The sequence below is a fragment of the Helianthus annuus genome, chromosome 11 (assembly GCF_002127325.2).
Source record: "Helianthus annuus cultivar XRQ/B chromosome 11, HanXRQr2.0-SUNRISE, whole genome shotgun sequence".
Lineage (NCBI taxonomy): Eukaryota > Viridiplantae > Streptophyta > Magnoliopsida > Asterales > Asteraceae > Helianthus > Helianthus annuus.
In genome coordinates this window covers 154,788,122-154,810,111 of record NC_035443.2, presented here as the reverse complement: position 1 = coordinate 154,810,111, position 21,990 = coordinate 154,788,122, and the positions used below count along the sequence as shown (strand labels likewise).

At 37.8% G+C, this 21,990-nt stretch overlaps 2 long non-coding RNA genes across 14 annotated transcripts; one reads left to right on the top strand and one right to left on the bottom strand.

The window, feature by feature from the left end:
* Positions 1–414: 414 nt before the first annotated feature.
* On the bottom strand, positions 415–4,486 carry LOC110884558. Of its 11 annotated transcripts, none has more exons than XR_002561314.2 (8): positions 4,257–4,485; positions 3,838–4,173; positions 3,716–3,744; positions 2,699–3,522; positions 2,452–2,616; positions 2,181–2,253; positions 984–1,178; positions 415–671 (listed from the first exon to the last, which is right to left on the bottom strand). It is a non-coding gene; the product is annotated as an uncharacterized LOC110884558 (long non-coding RNA). The 11 variants fall into 11 exon arrangements; XR_004871166.1 differs by having other exon boundaries at positions 2,699–3,407; XR_002561313.2 differs by having other exon boundaries at positions 3,838–4,167.
* Positions 4,487–18,419: 13,933 nt separating this feature from the next.
* On the top strand, positions 18,420–20,146 carry LOC110884560. Of its 3 annotated transcripts, XR_002561322.2 has the most exons (4): positions 18,420–18,546; positions 18,642–18,719; positions 19,253–19,666; positions 19,752–20,146. It is a non-coding gene; the product is annotated as an uncharacterized LOC110884560 (long non-coding RNA). The 3 variants fall into 3 exon arrangements; XR_004871170.1 differs by having other exon boundaries at positions 18,446–18,719; positions 19,120–19,666; XR_004871169.1 differs by having other exon boundaries at positions 18,455–18,719.
* The last annotated feature ends 1,844 nt before the right edge of the window (positions 20,147–21,990 follow it).

The window sequence follows — 21,990 nt, the reverse complement described above, 5'->3', positions numbered from 1 at the left end:
TTGACCCATTTGTTAAAAAGGGCAATTTAAATTGTAAAATTTGTTAAAAGAAAAAAAAAAGTTGGGTCAAACGTGACAAAGAGGTGAAACGGAGTGTCAAAATAACCTAACATGTAGCATCAAATGCTTTAGTTTGCCGTTAAAAACAAAAAATAAATAAATAAAATAACTATCTTCGTGATCAAAAAGTGTTAATGGGTCGGCCTAACCCAACCTATTTCACCTCAAACCCGTTTGACCTGTTCAACATATATTTCATGCGGACCCGGTACCAAATCTTGATGGACTACCACATCACCAGATGTGCATTCTAATAAATGCAAATAGTATGTTCGACCACAAAGATTAATCAGCCATACTCAATAAAAAATGGTTACAGGCGTCATGTATAGACCAACTGTTCAACACTGAAAATAATAAAGTAGTAACATTTTATGAAACTTTGGAAAATTCAAGCTCCAGTGTATTCAGTTAACCAATAATACAAACAAAAATGTACATAAGAAAAAACCAAAATAACAAACATATTGCATCCTTCTTATGTCAATAGCAATTACAAGTTATAACTATATAAAGTACCATGAATTTCTTTAACCTAGACTTGTTATCAGCATACCAGGCTAGAGCAGGGGCTATTGGCTTCATAAACAGATCTCAATATCAACATGATCCTGTCAAAAGAAAAGAAACAAGCAAAAACATAAATAAAAATCTCTCTTTCAGTAAATACTCCTCAATATTAACCATGCTTGTTGTTGGGGAACAAATTCCTTTTAGAACCTAGATAGTTCCTCTATATGAAATCTTTACATGTACCACTCAATGAAAGAACATAATCAACTGACATGATGTCAACAAAGTCTCAAACTTTTAAAATATAGATCTACTTCGAAACAGAACCTTCTATGGCCCCAACTCTGATCTAATTCGAAACAGAACCTTCGAAACATAAAAACAATACCATAGACACGTTTGCCAAATACCTGTAACTTACTGCTTTCAGCAAGCTTTGTGACAGTGTCATAGTGTGACATTCGCAGCATATAGTCCACCAGAAATCGCTTCAACCACATGTTATTCCACTCTGATATATCGTCACCGTCTGCAGATTCTAAATGATCAAGTCTGGCCCAACACCATTACGCTTGAAGGCACTCAACCCTACTCCCATCTTCTAACTGATTCATTGCAAATTAAAACACATTTATTGACAAAACATTTTCCAATCAAAAGTTCCAATCTATATTATAACAATCAACTCCCGCATTCAGATAATTGTAACCCTATGAAACTAATCCTAAATTAGAATACACTGATTAACAAAATATTTTCTGACAAAAAACTCTAGTTTTCAGATTAGAGTTTGGTCTACGGTTTGACAAGGATGTGCATCGAGTCTTATAAAAAATAGTGTCTAGCATTTATAAATCATATTAACTAAAACAAAGAAATATTTGACGTTAGGTTTTTTCGAGTTCTATAATTTTATAGAGTTCTATAATTCTATAAAAATCTACCAGACTAATATTCTGTGAGTAAAATTTCAAATGTTTAGTATAGTTCATTATATCATTAACTAATATGTAGAATTTCAAGTTCTACATATTTTCTCCAAGTATGCCTTCTTTTTAGAATTCTGTCGAAAAATGAAAAACAAAATGGAAGAATAGTATAAAAAGGGTTGTTTTGGTTCGGGTCGGAACGGGTCTGGGTCAAAACGGGTCAGTTACAAAAAGGGTTGTTTTGGTTCGGGTCGGAACAAAAAAATCAGTCCGACTCGAAACGCGTCCCGTGCGAAAACTCATGTCGGCCTGAAACACGTCACGTACGGAAACCCGTGCCGACCCAAAATCCGATCCGAACCAACTACGTTCCGATCCGAAACCCGTCCCGGCCGCCCAAAACTCAATCCGAACCGAACCCATTTCGATCCGAAACTTGTCCCGTTTCTTTAAGACACCAACCCACGTTGATCCATTTCTTTGAAGTTGTCGACCCGTTTTGACTCGAAAATATATGAGATGGAATATTAAATGACCCATTTTGACCCATTGAGTGAAAATATCTTACCCAAACTAAACCATATAATTTAAAAAGCAACCCAAGGTGACCCACATGAAAGGCTTTGGGTCAAGATTGCCCCCTCTATGAAAAAGCAAGTAAATATATATGGTGCATACCTTTATCTTAAGAAAGATTATAGATAACTTCTTGAAGCACCTCCTTGCAATGTGTCTATCAGATACATAAAAACTACAAAATATAAAATAAAAGTAAATCATAATCCAAATGACACCAGTATCAAGGTGTGATTTAAAGATGTCACTAATCCAAAACAATTTTCAAAAACTCAATCTTAGACTAAATCGTGCCTATTAACGGCAACACAAATGTTGTCAATAGCTTTTATTAAATAAATTCAATAGGATGCTATATGCATTAAAAGTACACCTTGGGCGACTATGAACCGTTCAATCCATTCAACCTGTTTCCTGTTAAACTAAATTTCTTTTATGTCTGTTAAAAATGAAACATAGCCGAAATCCACTCATTCACAAGTTGTGCCGTTACGGCTCGGTTCACACCACGTGATGTCATTTCAGGATTGATTGTCACCTATACAACTCAAAATAATGAGCACAACTTATAATACAGCAATAAAACTTGCAATAACAAAGAACCAAAGACAAGAGCTTACATCGTATTGGTGTAGATCCTTATCAGGCAGCTCAGCAAAAAAAGTGGTTAGCTTTGACAATGCAACTTTCTCTGATGCGACCTTTTCCCGGACGCAAAGGAAACCTCAATGATTTGTTTGCTGGAGGCATGTGTGACAGACTGGCTGGGTTCTTCTTGCTGCACTGATAGCTGCTGCAACTGATCCGCTGACTCATCCACCATCTGCTTGGTGGATAATGACTCGGCATGCACTTCAACTGGTGTTCCAGGTGTCGCTGGCTGCAATGTCGACACAGACTGTTGAGGAGCTTGTGTTGCTTGGTACAGCTCGGGAATGGGCGTCCTAGGTCCAGGCCCACCACGTCGCTGAGGTGGCGCAGTTCCTCTTGGAGCATACTGCTGTGGATCACCGCCACCTCGACCACCGCGTCCACCCCTTTGTGCCCAACCTCTTCACCCTTGAGGTTGTCCACCTTGGTAGCCACGGTGTCCGCCTTGATAGCCACCGTGTCCGCCTTGGTAACCACCCTGTCCGCCTTGGTAACCACCCTGCTGCCCTCGCCCTTGATAACCACCACCCTAGCCTCTTCCTTGATAGCCACCTTGCTGCTGCTGCTAATGTTATTGCTGCTATGCTGGTTGTCTTTGAGCACCACTTCCTTCCTGGGGCTCAGAGCTTTCACCACCACTGGGACCTTCAGTTCTCCTCTTCCTTACCATTGTGTCAACTAAAACAAACAAAAACCATCATCCGCTTAGTCACCATAAAACAGTGTGACAGTCGAGTATTAACATGTCTTCGGTAGTTAACTCGTCCCGAGTGTAACTGAATATCTCTTTTACCTGAAAGTGTTCAAAAAAAGAATTTGTAAGATTGATGAACAGTAATACATATGTATACACTATGAACACCGGTTTTTTACTCAAAATGCTTTCAGTTGTAACACCCAATTTATAGATTCATATAAGCCCTAAATTCTTTCATATTAAGAAAAAAAATCAAATTTTTAACATTAATCAGTATAAAAAGTGTTACCTTGAGATCACTTGGTTGAGAACCCACACCTGGTATCAAAACAAGTCACAAACCAGAATAATAATAATAATATAGCAACATACAAAAAATGCTTTATGACATAATAAATATAATTTCTTTACCTTCTGTGAATGTACAAACAAACAAATGTGGATCTTCAATGAATCGTTTTACTTCTCTATCCTACATGTGTGAGGGGAAAAAGCTTTAAAAGGAACCTGTGTGACTCACCAAAACCCTCTCAATCGACCATCTTGTTCATCCGTTAAACGAACAGCTGGGAGCTGATAAATGAACCCGTGTGACTCATCAATTGGAATCTCCACAACCCTATCACCACCTTTAAAAACTGATTTGTAGCCTCCACCTACATGTGTGAGGCGCAAAAGCTTTAAAATATCTCCATTGTTTTCAATGACTTGAACAATGTCACAATCACCAGCATCCACATCCTGCTCCTTACATAAAACCCAGATCTCATTTTTTCTACCTAAACATATATTATTATAGTGTTCAGAATCAAAAGAACGGTGTCACTTACCCTTGACGAATGTTGCAAAATGCCAATAAAAGCCGGAAAACAGAACCAGGAGGTCAGAATCTTCATCGATCTGTTGAAACTTCATAGATCTGGTGAAATCGTTCCTGAATCACCAGAGAGAGGAGCAGATCCAGTGAAATCGTTCCTGAATCGTCAGAGAGAGAGAGAGAGAGAGAGAGAGAGAGAAGCAGGGAAGCGGGCGTTTTGAAATGTTTTGAAATCGTTTCTGAAACCCTAATCGATGTAATGTGTATCCAGTGTTTTTTTTAGTAGAAGGGTATAAGTGGAAAGTGATGTTTTTTGATGCTTAAAAGACTTGTACATTATGCTTTAGGGGTGTTTTTAGGAAATTTCAATGACCTTAAGAAGTCCTTTGGATATGCTTATTAATATAGTATAGATTATTATTATTATTATTATTATTATTATTATTATTATTATTATTATTATTATTATTATTATTATTATAACTTTGAATTTCAAGACAATAACATTCCATTTAATGAAGTAATATAAAACTTAATTATTATTAAAAAGTTTATCACAAAATTTTTATTTCAAAAATGATTTTTACTCAATTTTGTGTAATCAAGTTGTAAATTACTTATTGAAATAATAGTGAAAATTAATTATTATTTTCACTACACCGTTTTTTTTTTGTCTGCAATACCATTTTAAGAAAAACTCGTCTTTTCTCTTTGTAACAACAAAATTAAATATGAAAGTCTGACAAAGTAAAATTGTATATTCAAAGTCTTCACGTCTTATAAGCAAAAAGTGTATCAACAAACTCCCCGTATCATGTAGGAAGTGTGTTGACAAACTCCCCCTTAACATAAGCTCCCCCTTGAGTTATGCTCGTGAATGAATTGATCTTCAAAGCTTAAGATCCTTGTGGTGTTGATGATGGTCCGCGGCAACTCGTTCATCTTCATCTTTTGAGTGCCTTTACGTCGTGTCTTCATTCCGAAGCTCGTCATCGACCATGTTCTCCTAGCCTTTAGAATCTGCACATGCAAGAAATCTAAACGCGTAATGAGAACAACTGCTTGGAATAGTTAGTATAAACAAATGACACACGAATGACCATGTCACAATCAAACACCGTCCGACAGTTTGAAAGTTTAATAAATTTCTCAATTTTAGATTTAACTTTCAAAGCTTGCAAATTTCGACCGTTTATGAAGATTTAGTCAATTCGGTTTTCGTTCAGGTTTCAGGTAACGAAGACTCGAGTTCCAACATCGTACGATCGAAAATAAACTAGAAATAAAATCTTTTTGGCTTTTATAAAGTTTATATTAAAACTCACCTAAAATATTTTTGGTAATTTTTGAATAAATTAAAAAACAACAATTTTAATATCCTTTGAGTGTTATCAAACGACATCACCGCTAATGTCGTGCTGATATGCACCAAACGACGAAACTGTTTAAAAATAAAACAATAGAAGTTAAACAGTAAATAAATATATACAGACATTCTTTTTGCGAGTTTCGAAAGTAAGAGAATCATATCAGTGTACGGTCATGCCAAAACACTCTTGTTGTTCAGTTAGTTAACATTAAGATAAGCATCCTATAACAATTATCGGTATAGTTGTCCACTTAAGCTCAACTTATCAGATGTAATCATGGCGAGGGGATACGTTAAGGTATGATTTATACTTACCGACCGGTGTTTATCCACATCACGACACATTCCCGTATCAAGGTATGCACGAGGGTTCATCTTACCGGTGAGTATACCGATTATCATCTGTTTGACCGTATAAGCTAAGCTGTGAGATACTCACTTATTTTGATTTGAAAACAAGCCCTATGTGATATAATCACTTATTGATGAGGAACTTGATTTTCATATGCATGAAGGCACAGGAGCAAGTCCGTGAACAGGTCAGTACTTCCGTACAGCAGAGAGACAAACTTGACTCCCGGATAAATGTGATATTTTATCACTTATTTGTTTGGACATGTGATTGTTTATCACTTATTGAGGTCGAATGCAGTATGTAATATGTACACGTATGTATAGTATCATGGAAGATCTAGACTTGCGTCCCCGTTATTTTTCGGTAAAAGATACAACCATGATACCCAGATGATAAGCAGCATAAAGACCGAATATCTCAGAACCTCGGCAATCTTTCAAACGAAATTTCGGTACTAAGACCATATGCCAATGAATGGTTCCCACCCGGTCTTCAGTCGATTTAAGTTTATATCACCCTGCACACTTTAAAATGATTGTGAGCCTACCGATACATCTTATATAGAGCTGCTTATCGTTTTTCATTTAAGGTTTAAAGAGGTTTGGATAGACCACTGATGTACTATCATTTTCTCTTTTGCTCGCCAGGAAACTCATTTTTGTTTTTCTATTGTTTTTGTGTTTTTGAAATTTTTCGATGTTTTTGTATTTTCCGATTTTGGATTTACTCCCCCTAAAATCAATAAACTAAGACAAATTTAAAACACAAAGGTATTTACAAAAATGATATTTTCCGATGTTGGTTTACTCTTGCTTGACCTTAATGCCGTTTACCAATAATAAAAAGTCAAATCTTGATTTGTCAAATGCTTTGGTAAAAAGGTCGGCACGTTGGTCATCGGTGTGGACCTTAACAACATCGATTAGCCTTTTCTCAAAGCAATCACGTATGAAGTGATATTTGATTTCGATGTGTTTGGTCTTTGAGTGCTGCACAGGATTTCTAGTGATTTGTAATGCAGCAGAATTATCAACGTAAATAGGAGTAGTTAGGAATTCAAAACCGTAGTCCCGCAGTTGTTGTTGGATCCAAAGAACTTGAGAGCAACAACTTGAGGCAGCAATGTATTCAGCTTCGCATGTTGATGTAGCGACACAAGTCTGCTTCTTGCACTGCCATGTGACTAGGCGATTTCCTAAAAACTAACATCCAGCCGTTGTGGATTTGCCGTCGATTTTGCATCCGCCATGATCAGAATCACTGAATGCGATCAAGTCAAAGTTATTATCCCTAGGGTACCATAGACCGGTGTTAGGGTAACCCTTCAAATAACGAAAAATCCTTTTTACAGCTGCAAGATGTGAGGCCTTCGGGTTGACTTGATATCTGGCAAGCAGGCACGTTGGGTACATTATGTCTAGCCTTGATGCTGTGAGGTACATAAGAGATCCGATCATTGCGCGGTAGTACGAGGGGCTAACAGCTTCACCCTTCAAGTCTGGAGTAATTACGTGATTTTGTGGCAGTGGGGTACCAATGGGCGTTGCATCGGACATCTGGAACCGGCTCAAGATGTCACCAACATATTTAGTCTGATGGATGAAAATCCCAGACTCAGTTTGTTGCACTTGTAGGCCCAAGAAGAAGGTCATCTCCCCCATAGCACTCATCTCGAATTTATCCTGCATAATGCGCTCGAAATTCCTACACAAAACATCATTAGTAGAACCAAAAATAATATCATCAACATATACCTGTACCAGAAGAAGATCTCCATCTTGTTCTTTGATGAAAAGAGTACAATCGATAAGACCTCTTCGAAAACCGTTTTCCAGCAGATAGGTGGATAAGGTTGCATACCAAGCTCGTGGCGCTTGATGAAGACCATAGAGAGCTTTGTTGAGCAACCAAACCCGATCGGGATGGATAGGATCTTCAAAACCTGGAGGCTGTTCGACGTACACCTCTTCTTCAACCACACCATGTAAGAATGCACTTTTGACGTCCATCTGGTAAACCTTGAATCCTTTGAATGAGGCATAAGCCAGAAAGATCCGAATTGCTTCCAGACGTGCAACAGGTGCATAGACTTCGTTGTAGTCGATCCCTTCTATCTGACGAAAACCTTGAACGACTAAACGTGCTTTGTTCCGAATAACCACTCCACGGTCGTCTTTCTTGCATTTGAAAACCCATCGAGTGCCAATTTTCTTGTAGTTCTCAGGTTTTTCAACAAGCTTCCAAACACCAAGCTTTTGAAATTGCTGCAATTCTTCCTGCATGGCTTCAACCCAAGCACTGTCTTTCAACGCTTCTTTCCACGATTTTGGTTCTTCTTGTGACACGTAACACGCGAAGGACCAGTCATTTTGTTGACCAGATTCTCTTATAGCTGAATACAAACCAGCATTCCGGTTGTTTCTCAGCTGATTACGCGTCTGCACACCGCGATGGACATCTCCTATAATATTCTGCTGGGGGTGGGTATCATGAATCCTCATTTCAGGATTTTCTGGCACACGTGCATTGATACCCAAATTGGTAAGATTAAGATCAACAACCAACTCCACACCAGGAATGTGAGTAGAGGTGGATGCATTCCCTTCAGCAGTGTCTACATTCTGCATATGAGGTGTATCAACAGAGGCACCTTGAACAGGAGCAACTGGAGCCGAAGATCCTTCAGCTGCATCATGATATTCATCATCTTCAGAAGATTCATTATAATCAGCAGCATCTTCATAAACCTCATTGTGAACCATATTGTTGACAGACGAAGAAGCTTGGGGGTCAACAACAATAGGTCTAACCAAAGGCGAGACAGCAGCGTTGTCACTTTCCAACAACATCCTAGCCGCTGCTGATTCTTCGTCAAAGGTTGGCAGATTGAAGGAGTCAAATAGCCCATCATAATCGAACATCCACGGATCACCCGGAGCCCTAACAGGACTCGTGTACCTTTGAACCCTCACTTCACTCCATAGCTCAATCTTATTGGTAGCTAGATTCCAAACACGAAAATTCGGAGTAGCATATCCAAGGAAGAAACCCTCGATAGCTTTTGCTCCAAACTTTCCATCCGGCTCAATCATAGTACATGGAGCACCAAACGGTTCTAGGTAAGAAAGATCCGGTTTCCTTTTCTGAAGGAGTTTGAAGCAAGTTTTGCCATGTCTCTTTACTGTAAGAACTCTGTTTAACGTGTAGCATGCAGCTGATACAGCCTCCCCCCAGAATTGAATAGGGAGTTCCGACTCTACTAACATTGTTCTTGCAGTTTCGATAATCGTCCGATTCTTCCTCTCCGCGACACCATTTTGTTGTGGAGTATAACGAGAACTGTACTCATGAAGAATTCCTTTAGAAGTACAAAACTCATCCATAACTTGATTCTTGAATTCGGTTCGATTGTCGCTTCGGATCCTCTTCACTTTAAACGAATAGAGATTCTCCAACATTGTAAGAAGATCCTTGAGGATGCCAGGAGTTTGACTCTTGTGTGCCATGAAGGATACCCAAGAAAATCTAGAATAATCATCAGTAACAACTAGACAATAAGCATCTCCGAATGTTGTCTTGTGCTTCATAGGTCCAAAAAGATCCATATGAAGACGTTCGAGAGGCATGCTGACAGTGTTGATTTTCTTCAAAGGGTGAGACTTCTTTGTTTGCTTCCCTTTTTGGCACGAGACACAGATATCTTGTAAATGAAAACTTCTCACAGGCACACCATTCACAAGATTATTTTTCACCAAATGGTTCATCTTTCTCAAGTGAATGTGTCCCATTCTTCTGTGCCAAGATATAGACTCCTTTTCCGTGGCTTTTGAGACAAAACAAGTGACTTGTGCAGATGTTGTAATCGCTTGGCTCATGTCGAGAATATAAAGATCATTAACTCTCGGAGCCGATAAGAGAATCCATTCTTGTGGAATTTTGAATCCAGGTTTCAGCACATAGCAGCCGGCATCATCAAAATGCACGGAGAATTTTTTATCGCAAATTTGCGACACACTGAGAAGATTATGATCAATTTGCTTAACATAATTGATCTTATCGAAGCACACCATCATTGGAGATACTTCCCTCTCCAGTGATGAATCCTTCTTTGTCTCCCACAAATGCAACATACCCTCCTCTAATGTTTCTCACGTCGTATAGGAGCCGTAAGTCGCCAGTCATGTGCCTGGATGCTCCACTATCAACAATCCAGTGACTGTTAATAGTTCCTCCTAGAACATCCTGCACATGTCATTTAAAAACATCAGTTGAGAATGGGGACCCAAGCCTTAGTGGTCTTGGGTCGTCCCTGAGCATCACGAAACGTGATATCAATCTCTTGATGGTTTTCAAGAACAACTGCTCCCCCTGAATTGTCACCCGCCTTAGGTAACCAAGTTCGTTTTTGCCTACCAGTTTTTGAAGATTCTGGTTTTACAGGTTGTGACACACTTGGTTCCCTTTGAACTGCTTTAACTTCAGATTTTAAAGCTTTTTCAACAGTTTTCATGTTCTTACGTCGTTGTTTAGTTTCTTGTTCTTTTACAGTTCGTTTATCATGTTTAGGTGAAACTGACCGACGTTGAGGATGAACTGTTTCAGGTGGAGCTTTCTCAACAAATTTATTCTTTGGAGCATTTGGGCAGTTTTTGATGATGTGCCCAATTTCTCCACATTTAAAACATGTTCTCCTTTCAACAAATTTAGGGGAACTTGATTGACCACAAGATGTCGAACTCGTGGAACCCAAGGTACTAGCCTTTTCATCACACCCATTTGTGCGTTGAGTGTAATTGTTATCACTGTTACGTTTTAAGATTGTGACTTGTTTTACAAAATCAGTGTTAGATTTGTTCTCAAAAGTTTCAATCTTATCAGTACCCTTGGATGACACGAACTTGACATCTTTTGCTTTCTTTTGAAATCGAGCTCCTTTTGTTTCAGACTTCATCTGAGAGACTTTATGCTTTTGAGCTCGTTTGACTGGTTGTTTACCATTAGAAGCACTAGGTTGTTGAGTGGTTGAAGATTTTTGATTGCCAAACTGTTTTCTAATCTCAGCCTTAGGAATTGGATCACATTGTGTTACAACAATTCCCGGAAGTGTTTTTCCCAAAAATTTGCTTGTGTTGTCTTCAAATACTTTATCAATCAAAGATTGATTTACATTTTTAATTGGAAAAACGTGATCTGAGTAGATTTTATTATCTCCAACCAATGTATACAACACATTACTGCTTTTAACAGTAGACACACATGTCTTATCAACTTTGATAGAATCAATCACTTGTTTCTTAACAGATGAGACATCAGGAGTATCAGGATCACATAGAATGTGATTCTCTCGTGGAATAACTACTCCTTTCATCTTGTTAAGTGATTTATTCTGATCACTTACATCCACTTCTGATTCATCATCCGATGTCTCATAGTCCTCGATAATTGGAGGACTTTGCTTCATGGATGATGAAGTTTCTTGTTGCTTAGAGGATGTGTTTGAAGAATTGTCCGATTTGAACCCTAGGCCAGTAGCAAATTCCTCAACATCAAGAGGCACACTGGGTTCATACCGAGGCATTTCCTCCTCATCAGGCATCTTGGTATAATTGTTCATCAAAGGGGGCGGACATTTCTTATACCCTATGCCTTTCTGATTTCCCTTCGGTTGTTGAACATCGATGATGTGATCAAGCACAAATTGGGAGTTAGAATAACTCTCCAATTTTTGTTTGATCGCATCATGCTCGCATTGGGCAATGGCTAATTGCTTCTTAGTTTCTTCCACAATGTTAATGTATTCATTTATACTTACTTGCTTGTGGTAAACTACTTTGTTCACTTCGGACACATTTTTCTTTAATGTTTCAATTACTAATTTAAAATCTTTTTCGTTCCGAGTTAAAGCCATATTTGCCTCTTTGCATTTGGAAAGTTCAATAACCAAATTTTGATTATAACTATGAAGCTTTTCTAGTTCAAGTTTCATTTCAGCACATGATTCACAAACACTAGGAGCAGGAGGTTCAGAATTTACCTGACTCGAAGAGGCTGGCACATTTGTCATAAAAGCAGTTTGAAAAGAAAAAGATCCGTCTTCAGAAAAGAACTTTTCCATTTCCCTGGATGTAGTAGCAGCCTTCTTGATCAGAATTGATTTCTGACATATGAGATCATCAGCTTCATTCAATAAATCCTCAACACCAGAACCTGCTTCCTCCTTCACATCAGACTATGATTGATTATCCCCAGAAACAGAGCCTTCTTCATCAGAACTTCCAGAATAACCAGAACTGTCATCACTTTCAGAGATCTCTTCTTTATGAACATGCTCGATGATCTTTGCATAACAAGCTGTTCCACTTCCCTGATCACCTTCACCAAACTGCACAGACCAGTCACATCCCTCATCAGCTTGAACAGCCAAAGCCCGATTGGGATTTGAAGTTCCAGACTGGCCCTGATTGTTATTCACTGCCACAATCCTCCTCTCACGGTTTTCTTGCTGGGCATTCACATTTGTAGTACTCGTCTGGTTTCTGAAAGGGTTGTGATTGCCTTGTTTTGTTGGTCGAGTGCACTCACGTTTGAAGTGCCCTTTATTACCACAATTGAAGCATGTAACGGCGTTAATATCAAACCCATACTTCGTATCTTTCTTTCCTTCCAACGAAGTTCTTCCAGTTCGAGCCATGAAATCTTTTGCCCTTCTCACTGCACTAGCAAAAGCCCATTTGATATCCATCAACTCCATTTCTTCCTTGTCGATCTGTTGATAGTCTTCATTGGTCATGTTGATGTTTCCAAGCTGACCTGCTACCAAACCACAGTAAGCACTGACCACTGTATTGATAATTTCCATATGCTCCTTAGCAACTTCAATGCTGAGGTGTGAAAGATTTGAATTATCGACTCGGATTGTGTTAGGGTTTTGAGATTGAGGATTGTTTGTATAATGAGCCTGCTGTTGTTGTTGTGGTGGTTGGACTTGTGGCTGTGTTGGGACGGGAATATAAGACCTTGGATCAAAAGCCGGAGCAGCAGTTGATTGAGGAAACGGAAGAGAACTTGTGTTGGACACAAATGCAGTTTGCAGTTTAGGTTGCTGAGCTGCAGCGGATTTTGCCAAAACATCGAAGCCTGGAAGGTACATTTCTGTATTTTGAGGAGCGGGAGCTCGCTTTGCTTTCCTGATTTCTTCATCATTTTTATGTTCCAGCTTCTGAATGAACTCATAGATGTTAACCGTGTCTAGAGTTCCAGTGTGCTTCAACAACTCAATAAAAGAACTCCATTTTGGAGGTAAGGCGTCAGCAAACCTATTCACCATGTCTTGTTGAGTAGATACAACCCCATAAGCACTCATTTCACTAATCAGATGATAGAACCGTGTTGTCATATCATTTAGAGTTTCGTTTTCCAAAAATTGAAACGATTCAAACTCTTTCTTCAACAAATCATGACGAGACTTTCGAGTAGCTGCATTGCCTTCTCCTCTAGCAACTAAGGCATCCCACAATGTTTTCGTGGTCTTGCAGTAGGAGAACTGATGATAGATATCTTTGTTGAGTGCTTGTGTAAGTGTAGCAAAGGCCTTTTTCTCCAATTCATAAGCCTTCTTGTCATTTTCCAGCATGTTAGCATAACCTTCTGAAGTGGACGCCGCAACCTCAAGATTAGCATTAAATGCATTGATGAAACATGTCCAAAGATCGGTGCTCTGCCCTTGAACATACGTGTGAAAACGGTTTTTCCATGATGGAAAGTCGTTCATATGGTTCAACTTTGGTGGACGATTGTTGCTGCTTGTTTCGCTTTCACTAATCAAAAGATTTTGAATGCTTTGACTTTGATTGGATACTAATGCCCATTGACTTGGACTGATTGAGGGCGGTGGAAACATACTTTTCGCCCAAGCTGCAGCAGAGGTTAGCTCTTGACTAGATTGTGAGTCAATACTCCAGTCCCAAGGACTTGTACAACTCATTTTGATGAGATACTAATTGGAAACCTTCACAAACACAAACTGTTAAATTCAAACAGACAAGAATAGAAAGATCAAGACTTGTTCGAAGGATCAAGACTTGTTCGAATGATCAACAGTGTTCGAAAGATCACTGTTGAGTTTCGAACAAAGACTTCGAAAGACTTTGAAAGATTCACAATCTGACAGATCCTTATCTTTCGAATAACTATTTCGAAAGATTCACAATTTGAAAGATCCTTATCTTTCGAGCAATTATTTCGAAAGATTCACAATTTGAAAGATCCTTATCTTTCGAATAATTATTTCGAAAGATTCACAATTTGAAAGATCCTTATCTTTCGAATAACTATCCTTCGAATAGATTCCCTGGATCGAAGGATAGGTCTCTGACTTCGAAGGATGGGTCGAAAGATGATTATCTATCGAGCCTTCCTTGATCGAAAGATGATCGTTCGATATCGAAAGATATCCTTCGATCGCTTCTGACACAACTGACGAAAAGGTGACAGGTTGGTGAGAAAGGTGATTGGTTGGTGAACCAACTTTCGGCAGAAAGGATGTTCTGACCTCAACTTTTCACCAACTTTGATCTTCAAATAAAATATGCCCAAAATGGCAAATCTTATCCAGAAAGTCCGGTCACCGGAACACACCGGAATTTGGCCGGAAATCACCAAATTTCGTAAAAACAAGTTGTAAGTTACCCAACCCGCTTTTTAACACACCCGGTTAGTTAAGAACACGTTTTTATGTTAAGAAATCCCAGAAAATCACTAAAAACCGGAGCTAAACCAAGTGTCCAAACACACCAAGACTTGAACAAACCCGGTTTTTAACAAGGAAAAGAGCCTTAGCTCTGATACCACTTGTAGGTCCCTCGCGGAGGATGAGGTTAAACCTTAACCTTGTTATATTAACACACTAGCGAGTGCGGAATCCAAGCTAGTATGTAAACCGAGTTGAGACAAGCATAAACACAAACACACAAAGATTCACCGATTAACACCACTTGTATTAATGCGAATGAAAGGTTCCGGTTACAAGCACAATGTTTACAAATCAGTTTTGCAAACCCTCTAGTGTGTGTGTGTGTTCCTGGACAGAATGCTCTCAATATCTTTCTATCTCTCTGTGTGCATCTATCTAGTCTGTGTGTCTCTCTATCTGTGTCTTGAACACACTGCATGGGTATATATACCCAACACAGATTGCATGCTTTGAAGGATAAGATAGTCAGGTCGAAGGATCATCTATCGACCAGAATCATACCGAAGGATCCATACATACCTCGAAGGATGATGTATCCTTCGAGGTCCATCTGTATCCATCGAAGGTTGTCTTTCGAGGTGATCGAAGGATATAAACCATCCTTCGATCACATCCTTCGAAGCAAACAAACTTACATACTTATTGTTGACTGTTTGGCCAAGTCAAACCAGGAGGATGGTTGACTTGGTCAAACTTACAAGTTTAACAACTGACATCGTTTAATATCGACACGATACAGAATACAGACAAAGTACAGACACAAGTGCACCAACATAATCAATCTTTTGTCATCGAATATATAATATATGACCAAGACTGACTCTCTGACATTCCGCAAAATTCCGGTAATTCCGTACAACCCGAACAACTAGAAAAACCATAGCTTATTATGATAACAAATCCGTTACAATTAGAAACTATATCCTAGTACAGTCTAAAAACGAGACATAAAGATATGTCTGCACAAACATTCCATAAAAACTTCGTCTAATTATACTATGTAGAAAATTCCATTTAAAAACCAAACTGTCCAAGTCCGCAGAAAAATACAGTAATCATGCGGAAGTGTACAACATTCCGCAGAACGAAACAGTAACTGTCTGAAAAACCTAAAATAAATATTATTTGTCATAAATAATATAACGGGTATTAAAAACGACACAAAATCCGCACTTAAATCTTATTGTGTGAAGCAGGTACCGGAACTGTGACAGAAATAATAAAATTTTTAGTCCGGAAAGTTTGATTAATAATTTGGAAGTTAAAACATGTGCGAAAACAATTTTTGTCATGGATTTATATAAGTAAAATGCAGTGTTTAGTACTTAACCTGGTACAAGAGCTAAACTAAATTTTTCACCGGATCAACCAACGAACTAATAATTTTGGTGGGTTATTTTTACTTTAAAATGTTGGACCTTGAAACCTTATAGAAAATTTTATATAAATTATCAAAGTTCATGAAAGTTATATATATATATATATATATATATATATATATATATATATATATATAGGGTAAGGTTCATGCGAGAACCACCCTTATTGCGAGAACCGCGAGAACCAATGTGAACACAAAATAAAATCTAAAAAAAATCAAAAAAGCACTCAAAAAATTTTTTTTATTTTTTTTAATATTTTTAACAAAAAATCGCTATATTTCGTTCCATAAAAAAAAACAAAAAAAAAAAAAAAAAACTTTTTTTTTTCGAGTAACAGTTATCCATGCACATGTGCATATGTATCATTACTTCAACAAATTCGGTAATACATTATCAGGAATAGACAATTGCACTTTAATTTACAATACCATTAGTAATACACTACTTTTTACATTACCAATATTCAAAATGCACATGTGCATAATTAGGTATAACCATGATATAACGTGTTTTGATACAAAAAGTTTGTGATTTTGAATGGAGAAGTAGACCCATATACATGTTTTTTGGTTAGTTATATCTAGTGGTTGATGGTTTGGTTATAGTTGTCAATTTTTTATGTAATATGTTGATTGGATGGTATAAATGGTGTTTACATACATGTAATAAAGTGAAAATATTGTTAATGGTATTGTATTATGGATGGTAGGAGGTAATGGTATTGTATTATGGATGGTAGGAGGTAATGGTAGTGTATTATGGATGGTATGATAGATGAAAGGGAAAGTGTATTCAAAGTGGTGTACCAAAACACCTTATTTCATGTTGATACATATAATGCACATGTGCATTTCTAATATTGGTAATGTAAAAAGTAGTGTATTACATATGGTAGTGTAAATGAAAGTGCAATTGTCTAATATATGTAATGAATTACGGAATTTGTCAAAGAAATGACAGAAATGCACATGTGCATGCTTGTGTATTATGGATGGAATGATAGATGAAAGACAAAAGTAGTGTACCAAAACACCTTATTTCCTGTTGATACATATAGATGCACATGTGCATTTCTAACATTGGTAATGTAAAAGATAGTGTATTACACGTAGTAGTGTAAATGAAAGTGCAATTGACTATTATTTGTAATGAATTACGGAATTTGACAAAGAAACGACACATATGCACATGTGCATGGATAACTGTTACTCGAATTTTTTTTTTTTTTTTTTTTGAAATTTTTTTTTATTTTTTTATTAACAAAATATAGCGATTTTTTCAAAAAAAAATAGTAAAAAAATAAAAAAAAAATTTTTTGGGTGTTTTTTAGATTTTTTTAGGAATTACTGTTTGTGTTCACACTAGTTCTCGCGGTTCTCGCAATAAGGGGTGGTTCCTAACGGATCTTTGTCCTATATATATATATATATATATATATATATATATATATATATATATATATATATAACAAGATTTAAAAAAAAAAGCAGTTAATTCAGTTAAGTTAAACTGCCTGACAACAAAACACGTACCGAAACTGTGTCAGAAATAATAAAATTTTTAGTCCGGAAAGTTGGATTAATAATTTCGATGTTAAAACATGTGTGAAAAAAATTTTTGTCGTGGATTTATATAAGTGAAACGCAGTGTTTATTATTTAACCCGGTACCTAAACTAAATTTTTCAACAGATCAACCAACAAACTAATAATTTTGGTGGGTTATTTGTACTTTAAAATGTTGGACCTTGAAACTTTATAGAAATTTTTATATAAATTATTAAAGTTCATGAAAGTTATATATGCAACAAGATTAAAAATAAAATGCAAATACCCCCCCCCCCCCCCCCCCCCGCCCTTTGATGATTCACCGCATATGTGGGTCACCCACATGCCCACTCACCTCTAACTTGTGTGTTGGAAGCTTGATGATCATGATTAGTGTAAGAAACAATTTCTAGAGGATCCATAAACATTCGTTCTCGTATCTCGAATGTCGGGTCGTACGATAGTATGGAGGAACGTCGTCAACATCGGTCTCGAACCGAGCCGAACCGAGGCGAGCGGCATCCACACAAATATGCATCAACAGTTATGTTTCGGATTCGGTTACAAAATAGGCCGGGAATTATAGGACCCCGTTTTTGACGGATGTTACACAAGATGCGTCACTACCCCTTTTAAATACAATTTCAAATCAGTTGGTTTATAATATGGTTGTTGTTCAAATTGTAATAGATTTTTAACCTATATTGGCTGGCATACGTGTTACATAAGTCTACTTACTTCTATCAAAATTTATGATCGTTAATTTGTTTTATTTAATTCGGAATTAAAATTCAGATTAGGGTTTATCCAGCGTTGTCAACTACATATACGGACGCCGCCCCCTACTCTAATACATAACCTCAGGGCAAGATGATCGAGAGATCTGATTCGCTGCTTTTGTAAGTTGTTTTCCTTTTGTTGTTTGATTATACAATGATCATCTCTGAAAGTTGTTTTCCTTTTGTTGTTTTATTATATTTGAATTGTGTGTTAGCCATCAGTCCGCTCACTGTATACATCGATCTCTCATCTCCCTATGTGGATCGGATCATAACATGTTGATTCTTCATAGGTATGGTCAAATCGTTGTGTTTTATTGTTTTTTTAGATTTTGAATATGTATTTTAAATGTTAACATACACTTTTATTTCATACCTAGTTAATCATTTTAACCAGACTTGTTAAAATTAAGTTATGTGTTGAAATTGGTCAAAGTTGGTGTCAGTAGCAGACTCCTATGAAAATAAAGCAACACGATTATGAATTTATGAAATGTTAACTTGGTGATAAGGTTGATATGTAAAACAAATGAGAGAGAAACAACTTCTAGTTCTAAACAATTTAATTAATTTGTTACCATTATATTGTTTCCCCATGTTATTATTATACTGTTTCACCTCTCCTTACTGATATGAAATTAATTTTCAAGCTCTATGATGGTTACTCGTAATTTAATTTACGATTGAATGCAGTGATGAAAAAAAGGTGGGAGACACCATTGGCATCCTGAAATAAATACTGAATATGTTCGGCTTTTAATTTGTTTCCGTTAAAGTCTTCTTCTGTTCTTTCTATGAAAATAAGATATTTAAAATGTATTTCCAGCAATTTTTGTGCACCTGTCACAAATTTTTCGCCCTCTCTCGAAGCACAGCGATCCTAAAGGTTGTGAATATTTGGAAAATTTCTGTTGATGATTATGGAGAGCAGTCTTTTGATGGCAGTAATTGAGGCACAAACAAACTCTGTCACACATCCATTTGAAGGCAGTAATCGAGGAACAAACAAACTTGTCCGGCAAAGTTTGCAAAACATGCATCTAGTGGCTCAGACGTGCCCAACTGGAGGATCAGGGTTTGGGTTCTTAATTGCAATGACGGGAAGATAAATTTTGTTGAAACAAGGTGCCGTATGAAACAAGGTGCGTCGCTTTGAACTTAGGTCAAGGGATGCACGCAGGTTTTACCATGATGCAGCTGCAAGGGAAAACCGAACTTGCAATGATATGTTACCTGGCAGGTAAGTTCACCCACTTAACTTATTTTTATTTGGTTTGTTTGTATTAAAAAACCAGTTTCTTATGTGTATATGTTGTTTTATTAAGGTGGACATGTGAAGTCAGTGAGAAGAGGAGCTCAAGTCCATACCCCGATTGCCTCAAGAATATGTAGGGCGAAGATTGCACACACTGAGCATAGTGATTTCTATGCAAATGCACCTAATTAACTAGGCATCTATCATTTACGTGTTCTAGGTCCACTTTTTTTATGGTGGTGTTTTCTCATTAACCAGAATATTGGTTGTTACATGGAAGTTTACTTCTTCATTCAAAAAGAGCCTTTAACAACCATGTTGATTGCTGTGTTGATTATTCAACCTTGGAGTTCTAATTGTAACATGTTGATTGATCATAATGTTTTAATTTTTGTTTTCACTTTAATTTGGGTACTAGTAAGATGTATTGATAACAAATAGAATATTTTTTTATTGATGCTCTGATCTTTATTCCTAGTCTTTTGCTTATGATTATATTTGTAATATGGGTCAAAATAACAACCATACCCAGTAAACCACAAATAGCAAAGCAATTGCTAGGGTCTAGGGAATGTGGGATGTAGGTACACATTTCCACTATTCATGAGGATACAGAGGCTGCTTTCAGTGGGACCCTCTTTGGGTCAAACATTTATTTTTGTTTGAGTCAAAATGAAAGGCTGTTGGGTCATGGGTTATGGCCGGTTGCAAACCAAAGTCCATAGCGTTGGTTATTGCAGCCTGTACCAGAGATGGACATAATAACCGGTTCCAAACCCGACCCGGTAGACTCAACCAGAAACCGGTTCCAGCCCTTACCCACTGTATAGAAGAACCGATTCCAGGTTCAAAAACCCATAGGTTCGTACCCGGTTCCACATTTTATAAAACAAATAGGGTCGTACCCGGTTCCTACCCGGAACCGGTTCCTCCATAAACACAAAGAACCGGGAGGATTAAAATAAAACCAATTACATTACATTAAATCTTAAAACCAAACATTACAACCAAACATTACCTACCTACCAGACATTAAAACCAAAAATTAAAAACAAACATCATACCTAAACATCATAACTAAACATAAGATTAACATAAAACACACTCAAACCAACATCACATAAACACACTAAACCTTCGAGCTAGTTCTGGATGATTCACCGCCTTCACTTTTCTTCGCCACAACCTTTGTCACCGGACAATGACGGTTGGTGTGTTTTTTAAGGGCCGAGTTCGCCGTAGCCTGCATGAGCTTCCCAAAACCTTTGCAACGTGCCATTTCATGGCTATCAAACATCAGGCACAGATCAAAGTGCTTCCAAACTTGGGGGTTTCTTTTGGTTTCCAAAACCATGACCACTTTATCGTTGCATGCATTAACCGATTTTTGAGGTGTAACTTGAAGGTTGAAACCGATTTGAGTGGGACTAAGTTTTGGTTGAAGGTGATATGCTTATAAATACTTGAAACCGATTTTAAAGTTTTAATGGCAATTAATCGATTCCAACGGATATAAAGCGGTTAGGAATCGATTCCGGCAGCTTTATTGCAGCTTTTTCTAGAAGATACTCGGAGGTTCCATCGAGGAACCAGTTACAACATACCCGGACCGGTTAGGAACAGTTCCGGTAATTTTGGTTTGAAACCAGGTACTAACACTAACTGGAACCGGGTCCTAGAAGAATCGGGTTCAAACTCAGTCAAGAACCTGGTACGGATAGAAACCGGTTCCGGGATTACAAGAAACCCGATTTGCCCATCTCTTGCCTGTACACTACAAGAATTACAAGAATTAAGAGTATTAGTGGCGATATCTTATATGCCGTCACTAATGCTTACATCTGCGTGCCCGCTCCGTTAGTTGATTCTGGCAGTTGATGATGTGATGAATCTAAGGGCTGACATTTTATCACAACCCTTTCCTCCAACTAAACCCTTCATCATCCCCAATATTTATTTTCCTCCAACAAAACCCTTAATCGCCCGCAGTTTCCCTCCAACAAAACCCCCAATTACCCTCCCACCTGCAACCATATGATGCCCCTAGCTACCTCCGCATCTCCGACCACCTCCGGGCACCTCCACATCTCCAAACATCATTAATGTCCGAGCTCGGCTCTCGACCACCGATGCGACGTTCGACCCACACCAACCAAAGGTGACCCACCACCAACAATCAATGTCTGCAACTCTGGTATGTATATTATTGATTTGTTTGTAATTTGAGTAGATATGTAGTGTTTCATGAGAAAGGTAAGAAAGGCCAATGTTTAGCAGGGTCGGCCCGGAGAATTCATATACCCTGTTCG